This window comes from Taudactylus pleione, unplaced genomic scaffold (genome assembly GCF_031769625.1).
Source record: "Taudactylus pleione unplaced genomic scaffold, aTauple2 ptg000671l, whole genome shotgun sequence".
NCBI classification, from domain to species: Eukaryota; Metazoa; Chordata; class Amphibia; order Anura; family Myobatrachidae; genus Taudactylus; species Taudactylus pleione.
The window spans coordinates 5,365,646-5,384,197 of NW_028285073.1; positions in this window are offsets into that span (position 1 = coordinate 5,365,646).

Genomic DNA, 18,552 nt, shown 5'->3' on the forward strand with positions numbered 1-18,552 from the left:
GAATGAAACTATTGACCTCAAATTTATTTAGAAATCCTCGGGAGGTCCTTCTTGTTCCTTTTTCTGTCCTGTTCTCATTAAATCCACTATTAGTACATATGGTACACCCTAACTTTCTCTTCTCTTTTTTGGGTTTATTCCCTACTCCTCATTTTGGAATTGCTTAAGTATATAACACGTCAAGTTCTTGCGTATTAATTTGTGATTAACTAATTTTTTATATATTTTTATTAATATATTGTTTAGTAAAATATATATTTGTGTATTGTAATTATTATTATGAATTTATGTGCTGTAATAGATTGTATTTTTTATTGTTAGTAAGTTTGGGTGAATATGAACAATGAATTGAATCTCACCTAACTATCTGTTTTTCTCCCTACTGGTGCCATCATTAGATTTGAAGGGAGTAGAGGTGTTTGTTCTAACTAATTGTTTGATTAGATTCACCTGAAAGATATTTGATTGACAGCACTATAAAGTTGGGCTAAGACAGAGCCTCTAAACTAGGGATGTGCAGGCTCGGATAGGTTCGAGTTTGCATGCTGAGTTAGGATTTTTCCCTAAAAAAAAACGGAACTCAGAAAGAGGCAAAACGTCATCTTGCATGGACGAACATCATCATTCCTGGACAAAAGTCCAGGAATGATGATGTTCGTCCATGCAAGATGACGTTTTGCCTCTTTCTGAGTTCCGTTTTTTTGGAGGGAAAAATCCGAACTCAATGTGCAAACTCGAACCTATCCGAGCCTGCACATCCCTACTCTAAACACATCCGCCTCTTGATAAAGCCACCTAGTGTGGAGAAACGCGTTGAGGGCACGGTTGTGCTTGTCGGTGAAGTGACCCCATCCCCCAGCGGCCTCTGCAGTGCAAGATATTTGTTTGCCTTCTTTCTCTCCCTAAGCTGTCCGACAGTTGATTTCACATACAGCGGCTGCCGGGACGCACGTGAGGGAGGCAATCCCATCAAGCCACAGGACAATCATAACCAGTTGTGGTTTGCTTGCAACACAGTATCTTTGGGAAACAGCAAACAAGTAACTATTGTGCACAGCCCTTCATCATTGGATCCGGATAGGGGCTTTTTTGCACCCTGCATTATAGGGGATTGGAGCTCACTTTCCACCGGTTGTTTTTATTTTTATATGTATTATTGTTTATTTTGTTTATATATGTCTTTTAGGAATAGACCTTTTTAGGAATCCCTTTTGGGATAATTTATTCATATGTGTATACCAATATTCATTATTAAATATTCCAATTGAAGATATATATCGAGTCACTTCTTATCTGCTGCATGACATTAGCGCTGTCTATCTATTGTTTGTGTATTGTTTAGATTGTTGGGGGTGTGGCAGACCCCTGATAGTTGTGCAGCTTTTTGAGTACAGCAGATACAGTACACAGTGCACCCACACTGGCACCTTAGCTATTATTTTTTATTAGAGACTTTAACAGGGCTGCAGATCATGGAAAGGGTTGTTAATGATCTATACTTATGGCCACTGTCTGCAGCTCTGTGCAAGTGGGTAAGCCACAGGAAACCTAAAACAGCAGATCAAGTGGTGGAAATGGTGAAGAGCTGAGGAACTGTTATAATCAGATGTTGTAGATGTAGTGGCTTGGGCCATGTTGAAGCTAAATGTCAACTTACCTCTGAAGCTATCTAATAGTGATATTGCTGTGAATTGAAGATTATAATTTTTTGCTCAGGTACTTTATATTGGGGAGAGATTGTTCTCATTAAAAGCTGTGGGTAACCCAATTTATGACAGAAGTAAACAACCAGACATGTTTGATAACGTTACTGATACAGTGGGAGTGAGATTGTTCCCTGAATCTGAAGTGTTCCCATTTCCAAGTATGATTGGGGAGTTAGAAAGTGACGAGAGCTGCAGTGGGGCACAGAATGATGTAACTCCTACTGATGTAGAAAATGTTGTTGAACCAGTTGACTGTATGCCTGATCCTGAAGTCAGAAAATATATTTTTTAAACAGTTAAAAGACCCTACTCTGGTAAAGGCTAGAGAGATTCTAAAACTGGTTGATGGAAACCTAGTAGAGCCTGATAGTACTTTGTCATTCCCTCATATTGCAGTACGATGAGATTTGTTGTATCAAATGTTCAAAAAGTGAGAAGATATTGTGGAACAATTGATACTTCCTAAGACATAAAGATTAAATGATGTCACACCAGGCTCATGGTCACATAACTGCGGGACATCTAGGAGTAGAGAAAACCTCTTAGAGAATTTAGCAGCATTTGTTCTGGCCAGGGGTCCTCAAACATGTAACCAGTAACTACTGTGCATCCTGCCCTGAGTGTCAGTACAGGTTGAGTCTCCCATATCCAAATATTCCGAAATACTGAATATTCCGATATACAGAATTTTTTTGGCATGACTGAGATAATGAAACCTTTGATTTTTGATGGTTCAATGTACACAAACTTTGTCTAAGGCACAAATTATTAAAAATATTATATAAAATGACCTTCAGGCTGTGTGTATAAGGTGTATATAAAATTTAAATGAATTTCATTTCTGTACACAAACTTTGTTTGAGCCACAAAATTATTGAATATATTGTATAAAATTGCCTGCAGGCTGTGTGTATATGGTGTATATAACACATAAATGCGTTCTGTGTGTATATTTGGGTCCTATTCCTAAGATATTTGATAATGGTATGCAATTATTCCAAAATACGGAATATTCCGTTAACCAAAATACCCCTGGTCCCGAGCATTTTGGATATGGGAGACTCAACCTGTACCATGCTCCCTGGCCACATTATAGAAGTCCACTTGTCTCATAACCAATTAATGAGAACCCGCTTGAGAGAATACCTATGGATTTGGTTGAACCTTTAACCACTTAACTGACAAATTCTTTTTCCAAAAACCGCTCCAAAATTGTCGGTTTCTCTTATGATTGAATTGGGTCACGAACATAATTTTAAACTTATCCATCACTATTTTATTTGAAAAAAATATTTTATTAAAACACAGTATACCATAAAAATAGCAATTTTTATATTATACTGTAATGATGGCCATTGACGGCTGTACCATCGATGGTTCAAGCATTGTTAGAAGCCATCAATTGTTTTGCGATTGGTCAAGGAGATCTGTGTACACCACAACTGCCAATGTTTCCTAAACATCGATTGAGGGTTGCCATCGGTGGTGCAACATTGATGGCCACCAGCAATGGCAAACCACTTGTTTTCAGTCAGACCATCAATGGTTTGCAAACCATCGATGGTCAGTTGCCATCCCTAATATATATATTTCTGAAATCCGAACCCCCCCCGATCCGAGGCCGATCCGAGTCAGGCTCGACTTTTCCCGCCTGACTCGGATCTGAAATCGAGGCAAAACGTCATCATCCCGCCTTCCGGGTCTCACGGGTTTTGGATCCTATATAAGGTACCCGCGTTGGTGCCATTTTCTCACTCGGCTGTGGACAGTGAAGAGGGAGGGTGGGAGTTAGGGCTGGCTGGGCTGTGTAGTGTAGTGTAGTGCAGAGTAGTGTTGTGCAGTGCTGCTGTTGTCCATAGGGGCTGTGTCCACTACTTCAAAGTCCATAGGGGCTGGCTGTGTTGTGCTGTGCTGCTGTTGTTAATAGGGGCTGTGTGCACTACTTCAAAGTCCATAGGGGCTGGCTGGACTGTGTTGTGCAGTCAGTTCTCCATAGGGGCTGTGTCCACTCCAAAGTCCGGTGCAGTGTCCCAGTCCTAAAGGGGTGCTGTGGTGTTGTCCAGGGGGTGCTCTGTCCATCAGGGGTGCTCCCCCCAAGAGCTAAAAAAATAATATTTTTTCTGTGTTTGTGAATTGTGTGCGCAGTAGCCGCACGTGCATCAACAAAGTAGTGCCAAGCGTGCGCCTGTGTCATAAGTAAAGGGCCGGCTGGCTTGACCATTAAAGGGTGTTGTAACCCCCAAAGTACACTCCAAACCAAATTAAAAAATATTTTCTGGGTTTGTGAATTGTGTGCACTGTGGCTGCATGTGCATCAACAAAGGAGCAGCGCCAAGCTTGCGCCTGTATCCCATAAGTAAAGAGCCGGCTGGCTCATTTCTTAAAGGGCGGTGTAACCCACAAAGTGCACTACTCTCCAGCAAAAATAAAAAAAATAATTTTCTGTGTTTGTGTGCGCCTTAGCTGCACGTATATATCAATATAACATAAATGGAGGACCAAACTTTCTCCGATAAAAATAAAATTGGGAAAGATCAAGAACCACTTCCTCCTAGTGCTGTTGCTGCTGCTGGGAGTTGTTCATCATCCCAGAGAGGAAGTAGGAACACCACTACTTTTACTAAACAATTGACCCTCCAACAGTCCCTAGCGATGAGGATGAAGTACGACAGCAGTCATCCTGAAGCAAAACATATAACTGAGGCCTTGACTGCTATGTTGGTGTTAGACGTGCATCCGGTATCCGCCATTAGTGCAGTGGGATTTAGACAATTGATGGAGGTAGTGTGTCCCCGGTTCCAAATCCCATCTAGATTCCACCTGCATCCTCAAAGCAGCAGCGACAAGCGTGCGTCTGTCTGTTAAAGGGTGGTGTAACCCTCAAAGTGCGCTCCACAAACAATAAAAATATTCTTTTTTTCTGTCTTTGTGAATTGTGTGGGCTGTAGCCGCACTTGCATCCTCAAAGCAGCAGCGAGAAGTGTGCGTCTGTCTGTTAAAGGGTGGTGTAACCCTCAAAGTGCTTCAAAAAAATAAAAAACTATTTTTTTTATGTGTTTGTGACTTGTGTGCGATGTAGCCGCACGTGCATCAACACAGTAGCAGCGCCAAGCGTGCGCCTGTGTCATAAGTCAAGGGCCGGTTTGGACATCTGGTCCGGACTGAAGGATGTGCCAACAATTTCTGACAAGTCTACTGTCACTGCATATGATACTGTCCTCAAAGCAGCAGCGACAAGCATGCGTCTGTCTGTTAAAGGGTGGTGTAACCCTCAAAGTGCGCTCCACAAACAATAAAAATATTCTTCTTTTTTTTTCTGTCTTTGTGAAATGTGTGGGCTGTAGCCGCACCTGCATCCTTAAAGCAGCAGCGACAAGCGTGCGTCTGTCTGTTAAAGGATTACATCGGTGACAGCATCCAAGTAGGCATGTCAGACAGTCCGTACCTGTACTGGCAGGAAAAAGAAGCAATTTGGAGGTCCCTGTACAAACTGCCTCTATTTTAACTGAGTTGCCCCCCCCTCCAGTGTGTACTCCGAAAGAGTGTTTAGTGCAGCCGGGAACCTTGTCAGCGAAAGGCGTAGGAGGTTGCTTCCACAAAATGTGGAGAAAATGATGTTCATAAAATGAATTATCAACTCTTCCAGGGAGACCAGCCTCCAGAACGTACAGAGGGACCTGTGGTTGTGGATTCCAGCGGGGACGAATTAATACTCTGTGAGGATGAGGATGTACACAACACTGAAGAGGGTGAGGAATCGGTGGATGAGGAGGATGAGGACGACATCTTGCCTCCGTAGAGCCAGTTTGTGCAGGGACAGATTAATTGCCAGCTTGTTTTGTGGGGGCCCAAACGAACCAATCATTTCAGCCACAGTCGTGTAGCAGACCCTGGCGCTGAAATGTTTGGTTTGTTAAAGTGTGCATGTCCTGTTTATACAACATAAGGGTCTGTGGGAGGGCCCAAGGACAATTCCATCTTGCACCTCTTTTTTTTCTTTGAATTATGTACTGTTTGGGGCCTAGTTTTTCAAACTGCCATCCTGTCTGCCACTGCAGTGTCACTCCTAGATGGACCACGTGTTTGTGCCGCCCACTCGTATCTCTTAGCATAGTCATCCAGCTACCTCGGTGCAACCTTTGGGATATAAAAACACTATTGTGAGGTGTGAGGTGTTCAGAATAGACTGGAAATGAGTGGAAATTAAGGTTATTGAGGTTAATAATAGCATAGGAGCAGAAAAACCCACAAATTCTGTGATTTTAGCTGTTTTTATGCTTTTAAAAAAAAAAAAATACAGATCCAAAACACAAAACCCAGAACCCAAAACACGGAAGGGTGGTTTTGGCAAAACCAATCCAGATCCAAAACACGAAGAAAGATCCAGATCCAAAACACAAAACACGAAAAGTGGCCGGTGCACACCCCTAATATATATATATATATATATATATATATATATATATCTCGATCGAACATTATATATATATATATATATATATATATAAAATAAGAGAAATGGAGCGCACACAGTCAATGCGTCAATCAGCAGGTGCAAGGTCAGATGAAATCCAAAATATACAGGCATTCCCAGGTGTAGACAAAAATGGAACCAGAACCAGCACACCGCAATATGCAAAATGTGGTTTTAATGAGCCATCATTAAAATCCAATTTACAACCTTGGCAGGTATAGTAACCAACTGGATGAAGTATATATATATATAGATAATACTTAGCAATTCAGATGCACAAATGGAAAAAACCGGGGAGTCATGCTCTTGACCCGGGTCTGTGTGTGTGTGTGTGTGTGTGTGTGTGTATATATATATATATATATATATATATATAAACACATATATACACACACACACACACACACACACACACAATTTATATATATATATATATATATATATATATATATATGTACATACACATATATACACACGACAGGCTCAATCCACGGCACTCAACCATCTGGGGTGCCCTTGGTATGTGACCACACCATCTACATAAAAATATCATTCAAACTCGGCACTCACATGCTTTTCAAACTGCAACTCCTTTGAACATAGGGAATGTTGGTTCCAAAATATTGCAATAATTTGTTAAGCTGGCCACCGCTTCACGGTCATTCCCATCTAGCCAGTCCTTACACTGATTCTCAGATAAATAAACTGGATCTGCCATCTTGGGCTCAAGCCTGCATACATTTTAAACATGAAACTGGGTCCTGCCTTAAAGAGACAGGACCGCACCCAGGGCTATCAGTTAATAAGCACCTGGAAAAAGAAAAAAGTTTGTCTTACATTTGAAAAACAGGGTGCCCTAGCAAGTGTGACCACAAAATTTAAATAAACGACAGGCTCAATCCACGGCACTCAACCATCTGGGGTGCCCTTGGTATGTGACCACACCATCTACATAAAAAATATCGTACAAACTCGGCACTCACATGCTTTTCAAACTGCAACTCCTTTGAACATAGGGAATGTTGGTTCCAAAATATTGCAATAATTTGTTAAGCTGGCCACCGCTTCACGGTCATTCCCATCTATATACACACACATATATATATATACATACACACATATATATATATACACACACATATATATGCAATATATATATATATATATTATAATTGTTCAACTATTTATTGACCGATCACTGTGGCCAGCAGTGATCGGGCAAATGGGGACGGGGAGGCAGAGCTGAGGCCGGAAAGGAGTGGGCGGGAGCGCCGGGGGAACATGGCAGCAGCCGCGGCTACCAGAGCCGCTGCTGCTGCTCCTACAGTGATTTTACTGATCACTGTTCCGGAGCCGCAGCGGGAGGGTGTCCCTCTAGCGGCCCGGAAACATAGCAGCGGCGGCGGCTACTAGAGCCGCCGCTGCTGCTGCTCCTACACAGTGATCACCTAGTGATCGCTGTAGTGCTGGAGCCGCAGCGGGAGCGTCTCCTGCTGGTGGCCCGGACACAGAGCAGCGGCGGCAGTGGTGGCTACCAGAGCCGCTGTTGCTGCTGCTCCTACACAGTGATCACCTAGTGATCACTGTAGTGCCGGAGCCACAGCGGTAGTGTCTCCCGCAGGCGGCCCGGATTCAGAGCAGTGGCGGCGGCTACCAGAGCCGCTGCTGCTGCTGCTCCTACACAGTGATCACCTAGTGATCACTGTAGTGCTGGAGCCTCAGCGGGAGCATCTCCCGCTGGCGGCCCGGATACATAGCATCGGCGTTGGCTACCAGAGCCGCCGCTACTGCTGTTTGCTGAAGGGGGTGGAGATGGCTGCCCGATCACTGCTGGCCACAGTGATCGGGTCACAGCAGCAGCACTGCTGCTTCTATGGGAGGGGGGCTGCCGACGGTGCCCGATCACTGTGGCCAGCAGTGATCGGGACACGCTAGGGAGGCAGCCACGCTTGCAGAGGGACCAGAAGGTCCCTCTGATGTAGGCGGCTGCGGGAAGATTAGCTTACCACAGCCGCCTAGTGGGCATTTCTGACTGGTCGTATCAGATACAACCATGTCAGGGAAAGCCCAGCCTGGTGCGGTCGTATCTGATACGACCATGCCAGGCAAGTGGTTAATAAAGTCTGCCTGTGGTAATCAGTATATTTTGAGTGGTATTGTAATGCGCTAACAGATTCCCGGATGCAATACAATTGCTCAATACGTCAACAAAAACAACTGCTAAAGAACTAGTACATGTCTATAGCAGAGTGGGAATATTTAAGGAAATCCTAACTGATCAGCATACCCCATTTATGTCAAGAATCATAAAAGAGTTGTGTTGTCTGTTTAAGGTTACTCAGCTAAGGACCTCCACGTATCGCCCTCAGACTGATGGCTTAATGAAGAGGTTTAACAAAACTTTAACGAATATGCTAAAGAAGAGGTGGATAAAGATGGGAAAATGAAGATTATTTGTTTATTGCTGCCCATTAGAGAGGTTCCACAATCTTCCACAGGGTTCTCGCATTTTGATTTGCCATTTGGGAGACACCCAAGGGGATTGCAGGATATTGCAAAAGAGTAGTAGATGGGGAAACATAGTCCTTATAAGACTCTGTTTTTGAGCATGTTTCTCAGATGCAGGAATGCAGTTAGGAATGGGATGCTGGCACTCAGGACCCCATCGATCAGAATACCGATGCCAGAGTGACAATCCCGACAGAAGGAGGTAAGTATACTCTTCTACCCCTAACCCTCCCTTCCCACAGCCTAAACCTAACCCTCCCCCACTATTGCATGAACTTAACTTTCCTCCCCCACAGCCTAAACCTTACCCCTGCCCCTAGTGCCTAGTCCTATCTCCTAACCCTACCCCTAACTCCAATGCTTACTGTTGGGATGCTGGCGAAGAGATTGTGACTGGTGTTGGGATTCTGGAAGGATAGAGTACCTCTATCAGCCACCACGGCCCCTCTGGTAACAGCAGTACCTCTGGTTCCTGAAGTATAAGAATAGCCAAAACCCTCTCAGATAATTTGTCCCATATCTTTTGCTTAGGTATTCTACCCCAGAGTTTGGGAGGAGGGAATATGTGATAAAAACACTGTAAAAGTTGTCAAGGGGAGATATATATGCCTCAGGTTTTTAATTTCTGTCTGGTAGACAGAAACTGATTGCCAGACCACATGTAAGAAGCTGATAAAGGGTGTGTCAGCCTCTGAAGTCAGTTTCTCACAGGCTGGGGAATTGATGCTCCCTGAGGGACACTGTGATTACTGAATGTTATGCTGCCCGCTGGTCATTTTTAACATCTATCATCGCCCAAATATGATGGTCAACCTGATGACTGCTGTCAGGTTGCCATGTTCAGGGATGATTGATCTGCATACACTGAACGTCTGAACATTCAGTGTATGCACTTCACCCCTAGAGGGACGACGGCACAATTATGATGTCGTAATTGTGCCGTCGTCCCCGCATCTAGTAGTGGATGGGCAGCTTAAATGCTCTGCTAAAGATTTACATTTTGTGAGAGGGATGTTAGATTCCGCCACTCTGAGAGAGGGAATCATAGTGTTTAGTTAGAGCCGGACAGGCCAGTATTTAATTTAATGTTTTTGTTTTGTGCTGCTAATATAACTAGCTGTGAATACTTGTACCAAGGCCCTGGACTGGTGTACTACTGCTTGGCTGCTCTGTGACAAGTGCAACAGTTTACCCTAGGAGACGCCACTCTTACCCTGATCTTGCTACAAAGTACATGCATTGTTATTATGGCTTTTATACTCCCACGATATACTGTAGTAACTATTATACTATTTTGTGAGAATGTTATTTAATATAGTGTTAAGTAGTCATGACCTCAAGAAAAAGTAGCAAAGAAACAGTACACTGAGATAGTGTGAACCGAAAAGCGACACTCACTATCTGTAACATATAACTAAATTCAAATTAAAAAAATATTTTGGCAATATCAGTTTCCAGTAACAGGTCAGAGTGTCAAGTGTGTATTACAAAAGCATTGCTGGTTGTAAGGTAGATAATTGTACTATGGCTCGGGACATTCAGCAAGTAATAACCATTGTCCTCACATGTCAGTGCTAAATTTTGAATGAGCAGCCCAGTGAAAAGAACCAAATTCAAGTACAAGTTGACCTTGAAGGATCAATAAAACAACTAAACTTAAGTAATTCTCTTTGCTGTAAAATTTAGCTTCACGTTACTCTCATATATTTAAGAGAAGAATACTTTTAAACACTTTGATGCTCCCAAACCACATAAAATAAGATGCAAGCTGGAAGGAGCTGCTGTTTCAATCACTGGCAAGTAAGTGACGTGTATATGAGAACTCTCATGTACAGTGAAAGAAAACATACAGTAGACAGATGTAAGTGTACGTAAGGCTGATTTTAAACCTGAGGACATTTTAAACCTTGAGGTTGAGTGTGGAGTTGCCGGGGCCCTTTAAGAAAATGTGAGTGACAGTTTTGTAGGTGTTTTTATCTGCAATAGATAGCTGCTGCCCACACAGTTTTGTTAGTGAGGAAGGTGAGATACCCCAGGTGCTGGGTATAAGCAAAAGTGTGGCCAGCCTTCACACAATGTGGTGCAAGAAGCCTGGACAGCTATTGGATGATGCCTCAGGATTCGGCAACTACGAAGCCGAATCCTGTGGCAGGTACCTCTGGAAGCTCTTTGCTAGCTGTTGACACCTGGGCACCTGGGTGGCTGTTATGTCTGAGGCCTCCTTTGCCTCAGCATTAGTCGTGCTTGCTTGCTGAGTGTACAGATTTTTCTGTGGAGGAGATTCCAGACATAGCCAGTCTCCATATCCCCAGTGGTCACCCCACAGCACTTATATTTTTTGTCATAGAACCAGAAGGTCTCTGTCTATTAGTGCTAGCAGTTCTGATTTGGTTGTGTCCTTTAGAATGTAAGCTTTTTCGAACAGGGCCCTCTACCCTCTTGTGCTACTCCTTACTCTACCTTCATCTACTTCTTACTCCCCACAAGGACACCTAACACTTGGTTACTTTGCTATATTGCTTATCTGGGTGTTATGGTCGCTAATGTGGCAATGTATATTATCCATGTCCTTGTCCCGTATTGTATTGTACTGTAAGTCACTGGTCAACCTATTTGTTTATGTACTTTTTAAGGCGCTACGGAACACTTGTGGCGCCATATAAATAAATGATAATAATAATAATAAATAGGCCCAGGGTAAATGTAGACTGATTTAGCATTGTTTTATATCTTTTTGGGTATTGACACTTCCTCCTGAGGACTTTAGCATTGTATACTAGTCAATCATGTAGTCTTGCAACATTATTGGCCAAGATTCTGTAGATTTTGATATTCTGAGCAGCTTTCCACTTTGTTTCCTTGCATCTAGATTCGTTCTGGTTTATGGGATTTTGTTCTATGGTGAATTAAAGATGTGCGTAGACCCCTGTGTTTTGGTTTTGCCAAAACCAACCTCAAAGGTTTTGGTTTTGGCAAAACCACCCTCAAGTGCTTTGGTTCTTGGTTTTGGTTTTCTTTAAAAATTGCTAAAAACAGCTAAAATCATGTTACTTTAACCTGTTTTTCTTCCTAACCTATAATATTATTAACATCAATAACATTAATTTCCAGTCATTTCCAGTCCAATTTGACCAGTTCACAGCACCTAAAATCATGAGGGAAGGACTTACATGCAATTCAAAACATGAGTTCCGAATTCCGCAAAGACCTGAGTAGGGACTTGGTTTTACTCAGAACCCCAAAGTGTTTCCGACCTGGGACTTAGTCTTTCTCGGAACCCCAAAGTTCGGGTGTGTTCAGTTTTCTCAAAAACCGATCTGCTGTACGTTGTATATAAGAAGATAATTAAATGTAAATACACATAGCTAAGTAATTTGTCACTGGTCCCAAGTACATTTCTTGTTAGAATGTCTATAGGGAGTACTCCATTAGTTAGAAACATGACTACAGTAGTATATTTATTGGAGACGGAAACAATAAATAATAAAATTAAAACATAGACTAGTCTGTACTGTGTCATTTTACTACATTGATATTTGACAAATGTGCGGTGCAGTTTAGGAAAGGCAACATCTGTTGGACAGAAAGTAGTATTGCATTCCTCTGTGTCTCAGTACTGTATATGCTATGCTGCCTTCATGCATGGTATACTAGAACGCGGCAAAGCCGTGCAAAGTGTTTACGCATCCAAAAGATAGGTGTGTGAGGATACATCTGTATGACCCGAAGATGTATCTACATGTCTAGAATAATTGTTGTGAATGATGATACATTATATCTGATTGCTAAAGTCATGGAAGCTAGTAATTGTGGATGTGACGGGAATGATTCAGAGCTGAATGCCAGTGCAGCATTAAGTGAAATCTGAGCATTGAGAGATAGAGAGACAGAGAGGGAGGGAGAGAGAGAGAGAGAGAGAGAGAGAGAGAGAGAGAGAGAATTCAATTGTTTTTTGGGTGCCATAACTAGTTATGGCAAATACATTTTTTCTCCGCTCGAGAGCAAGAGCCGCTGCCGCCAACATTTCTGAGGCGGTAGCGAATAGAAATTAGTAAAAGTCCATGGTGTGGGTGCCAAAACAGTAGTTTGGGTGACCTATCCAGGACTGTAGACACTTTGCATGGTTAAACCTGATATATATATATATATGTATATATATATATATACTGTTGTAACATATATATATATACTGTTGTAACATATATATATATATTATTATTATTATTATTATCATTTATTTATATAGCGCCACAAGTGTTCCGCAGCGCCTTACAAAGTACAAAAACAAATTGTATACAAGTGACTTACAGAACAATACAATACAGGACATGGATAATATATATTGCTACATTAGCGACCATAACACCCAGATAAGCAACAGAGCATAAGCAATCAAGTGTTAGGTGCCCTAGTGGTGAGTAAGAAGTAAATGACACTATAGTAAGGAGAAGCACAAGAGGGTAGATGGCCCTGCTCGTGAGAGCTTACATTCTAAAAAGGTGGGGGAAGACAAACTGGGTTGACACAGATGGGGACGAAGGAGCATGTAGCAAGGAGTTAGAATGATAGCTGGAAGGCTTTGATGAAGTAGTGGGTCTTGAGAGCCCGTTTGAAGGATTGCAAACAGGTGGAGAGTCTGATGGGGAGTGGGAGAGAGTTCCAGAGGTGGGGAGCAGTGCGGGCAAAATCTTGGAGGCGGGAGTGGGAGGAAGTAATCAGCTGGCATGAAAGGCGGCATGCATTAGTTGAACGAAGAGGGCGGAGAGGAGCGTGAAGGGAGATGAGATCAGAGATGTATATGGGAGAAGATTGGGTGAGGGCTTTGTGAGTGAGCGTGAGAACCTTAAATTGGGTTCTAAAAGGGAAGGGGAGCCAGTGAAGAGCTTGTAGGAGAGGGGAGGCAGATGTAGAGCGCTTTGAGAGGAAGATAAGCCGTGCAGCAGCATTAAGGATAGACTGGAGAGGAGAGGGATGGGATTTGGAGAGGCCAGATAGGAAGAGGTTACAATAGTCCAATCTGGAGATCACCAGTGAGTGTATGAGGGTTTTAGTAGCATCCTGGGTGAGATAGGGTCTGATCTTAGAAATATTTTTGAGATGGAAACGACAGGACTGTGAAAGGTTCTGGATATGTGGTTTGAAGGAGAGGGATGAGTCCAGGATAACTCCAAGACAGCGCACCTTGGGACTAGATGAGATAGTTATTCCATCAATTGATAAAGAAATAGTGGGAAGTGAGGTGATGTGGGAGGTGGGAAGATGATCAGCTCTGTCTTAGACATATTAAGTTTAAGAAACCGCTGGGACATCCAGGAAGAGACAGCAGAGAGACAGTTGGAGATACGAGTCAGAAGAGAGGGGGAGAGATCAGGGGAGGAAAGGTAGATTTGAGTATCATCAGCATAGAGATGATAATGGAGGTCAAAAGAGCTGATGAGTTCACCTAGAGAGGAAGTATAGAGGGAGAATAGGAGAGGACCAAGAACAGAACCTTGGGGAACACCTACTGTAAGAGGCTGTGGGGGGGAAGAGGAGTCGTGAGAGGAAACTGAGAAAGATCGGTCAGAGAGGTAGGATGACAGCCAGGAGAGGGCAGTTTCACGTAGACCAAGGGAGTGAAGGATATTCAGCAGGAGAGGGTGGTCCACAGTGTCAAAAGCAGCAGAGAGATCAAGGAGAATGAGAAGACAGTAGTGGCCTTGGGATTTGGCAGCAAGGAGGTCATTGCTGACTTTTGTGAGGGCAGTTTCAGTGGAGTGGAGAGAATGGAAGCCAGACTGAAAAGGGTCAAGGAGGGAGTGGGAGGAAAGAAAAGTGGTAAGGCAGTTGTAGACAATCCGCTCAAGGAGTTTGGAGGCAAAAGGGAGGAGAGAGATGGGTCGGTAGTTAGAAAGAAGGTTAGGATCAAGGGTAGGTTTTTGAAGAATGGGGGAGACAAGGGCATGTTTGAATGCAGAAGGAACAGTGCCGGAGAGGTTAATGAGGTGGGTAAGATGGGAGCAGGCAGAGAGAGAGGAAGCGGAGGAGGCTGGAGGGGATAGGATCAAGGGGGGAGGGGGAAGGGGGGGAGGACCGGACGAGGGCCATGACTTCCTCTCCAGATAGTTGGTGAAGTTGATGGGGAGGGGTGATTTGGGAAAGGAGGAGGTGGAGAGCTGGGGGACTGGTTGGATATGATGTCCTGACGTATGGAATCAATTTTAGATGTAAAGTAGGTAGCAAAGTCAAGGGCAGTGAGCAAGGAGGGGAGACGAGGAGGGGGTGGGCGAAGGAGGGAGTTGAAAGTAGTGAAGAGACGCTGGGGATTAGAGGACTGAGAGGAGATGAGGTTCTTAAAGTATGACTGTTTAGAGAGGGAGAGCGCAGCACTATAGGATGAGAGCATAAATTTGAAATGGAGAAAATCTGCCTTAGAGCGTGATCTTCTCCACTGTCGCTCAGCAGTTCGAGAACACTTTTGCAGGTATCTGGTGCATTTGGAATGCCAGGGTTGAGGAGTAGATCTGCGAGTGTGAATAGTGATCGCTGGGGCAACAGAGTCCAGAGCAGAAGTAAGGGAGGCATTGTATAGGGAAGTGGCTTGTTAAGGCCAGGAGAGAGAGAGGATAGGGGAGAGAAGTGAGTCAAGCAGGGAAGAAAAGGAACCTGTGTCGATAGCGTCAATGTTACGCTTAGTAATGGAGGCTTTTGGAGGTAGAGGAAGGGAAGGAGAGAGGGACAGGTTAAAAGAGAGAAGGTGATGGTCAGAAAGAGGGAATGGGGAATTGAGGTGGTCAGAAATATCACAACGGTGTGTGAAGACCAGATCAAGCACATGGCCACTCACATGGGAGGGTGAGGAGGTCCATTGGGAGAGACCAAGTGACGATGTGAGGGAGAGGAGTTTGGAGGCAGAGAATTCTGTGGGGATATCAATTGGAATATTGAAGTCACCTAGGATAATGGAGGGAAGGTCTGAGGAGAGAAAGTGAGGGAGCCAGGAAGCAAAGTTGTCAAGGAACTTGGAGGGAGGGCCAGGGGGATGGTAAATGACAGCTACTTGGAGGTGTACTGGGTGGAAGAGGCATATAGCATGGACTTCAAATGAAGAGAATGTGAGGGATGGTTCAGAGGGAATGGGTTGGTATGAATAACCAGGGGATAGAAGGACCCCAACACCACCACCATGGCGACCCCCAGGTCGTGGGGTGTGGGAAAAGGTGAGGCCCCCAGAGGAGAGAGCTGCAGGAGAAGCGGTGTCAGAGGGTGAAATCCAGGTTTCAGTAATAGCTAGGAGATTCAGGGAGTTGGAGATGAAAAGGTCATGGGTCGGGACCAGTTTATTACAGACTGACCTGGCATTCCAGAGGGCACAGGATAGAGGGACAGAGTTTGTTGGAGAGATTTGAATGAGATTATCAGGGTTGCTGTAGCGTGGGGGCGAGATTAATTTGGGGGACCGAGCTGAATAGAGTGTAGCGATGGTGCGGACTCCAGTGCTAGAAGGGGAGCCAGTAGAAGGTGGGCAGGAAGGGAAATTAATGATGTGTGGATGGATGTGGGGTGAAGTGACCTGGAGAGGGGAGTGTGAGAAGGGATTAGCAGTGAGGTTGTAGGACCCCTGTGGAGTATAAGAGAATGAAAGTGGAGTAATGGGAGAAGATGGGGAGGAAAGTAAACAGAGGAGAGGAGATAAGGGGATGAGGAAGTGGATTAGACAAGGGGGAAAGGATAAAGGTGGAAGCAAGGGGCAGAACAAAAGATTAGGTAGACACTGAGTGAAGGTGGGATTTGAAGAAAACATGGTAATAGTAAGGATGATGTAAATAGGGGAAGAAAAGTTAAAAGTAGGAATGAAGACAGAATGTAGGAGAGAGCAGATTTCCAGAAACGTAAGTAATAGTACAGTGTGGGAAAAGAGTCTGTACTGCAGAAGTTTATTATTGAGTATAAAAAAGTGGAGATTTGGTGGGAGCAGAAATTAAATAGTAAAATATACAGTGGTAGGAGCTAGATGATATAAGACTTAGAAAAAGAGCTAAGGTAAAAGTACATTATTATAGAGGTAAACTGACATAACACAGATAAGTATGCATTAGGATTATATGTAAAGCACAGAGCCAGCAGCAATAGTAGCAAGGGAGGCACCAGGTTTATGCAGCCACCAGACAGGGAGCTCAATAATGAAAGTCCTGGTTATGTATCCACAGGAGCTAGTAGTATGGAGAATGTGACCTCACAATTGTTCATTCCACTTTGTCCAATTAATGTGAGGTTGTTGTTTGTTTGTAGTTTGGTGGGTTTCCTTCTGTGTCACTGCTGTTTAACGCTGATATAACGCCAATTAATTGATTTAAAAAGAAGTTGACACTTTTAAAATAGGATACTTCTAAAGATAGGGCACCCAGCCAAGGCTAGTCCAGCCTTCTAATGAACCTTACATAGGAGACCTAGCATGTGAAACCACTAATTTCTAACTACCCCCAAAACACTCCCACTATTTTTGCAAGCAATAAATTACCTTAAACAAACAAACAGCAGATACCATTAAGCTGGCATCTGGGTCTATATACCTTGAATCGAACTAAGAAAACACAAACATAAAACTATATTCTAAACCATCAACTACAGATACTATGCAGTGATACACTACTTAATTTAACATTACATCTAAGTTAATTGTTCAAAGCAGTAGTCCTTTATATATATATATATATATATATATATATATATAAACAACTAAATAATCAACACAGCCCGTAGTTATCCACTAGCCGTGTCACCTACAAATCACTAGCTGCAGATAGTAGCTAAGGGCATAGTGACCCGACATAGGGACCGTTGTTCACATTATGCCCACAGAAATAATTAACTCACCATGGAGTGCCCCCCTGGATACTCGCACAGCAGGCAGTGTTGCTGGCACTGGTGTCCGGCACCACACCGCACTATACCACACTGCACTACAGTGAAAAAACTCTAAACTACAGCTCCCAGCGGCCCTTGCTTATTTTGCATGTTTTCCCTGTAGTGAGGTGTACTGTGTGGTGCTTTGTGAGAAAGTGTCTTTCAATAAACTCCTGACTTTTATCTGAAACAAAACTGTCGACCTTCCTTTGTCAACATTTATTTGCCTACCATTTGAAAACACAGAGAAGAACCAGGAGAATGGTGTGGTCCCAGGTAAGATAAACTACACTACTCCACAACTGATTCTGTTCAAATATGTTGGTGTAACATTTACATCATGTAAGTATCACAATTATCGAATTAAACTGTAAGCCTCTATAAAGGTCTGTGTCACTATTCTTAATTGAAGTAATATGATCAGACATGAAAAGAACATCTTCTATACAGTCTATTGTTAAATCAGGATAATTTTGAAGTCTGAAATAAGTGACTTCAACTGCAGGAAGCTTTGTATATATATATATAGCTGTGGCGTTTACTCTCAGAAATAATCACCAGAAATTAAATTTCTTGAACTATGTGTAATGAAGCAGCTGCATTTGATGCCCTTTAATTGACCTGTGTGTGTACAGAGGGCCTGATGGATACACTGCGGTTTACAACTAACCCTTTGAAGCCAGCCACACCAGGAAGAGGGGTTGATAACTAATCTATGTCAATTCCTGCCATTTGAGGAATGTTTATATAAACTGTGTCTTATCTCCTAAACAGACCAGTTGAGTAAATGTGAAATATTGTCTTGTGTTATTTGAAGAGCACAATGTATATAAGCTACAGAATTAATTAACAGCTGGCACTGGGATAGTTAATCAGAAAGGTGGGGGCTAGGAGGGCTCTTGCAGGAGCAAAAGAGTGCAGCTTTCCCTAAACAGCTTGTTCACTCATTGGGGAGCAGAAGGAAGTGCTATGAGTGCA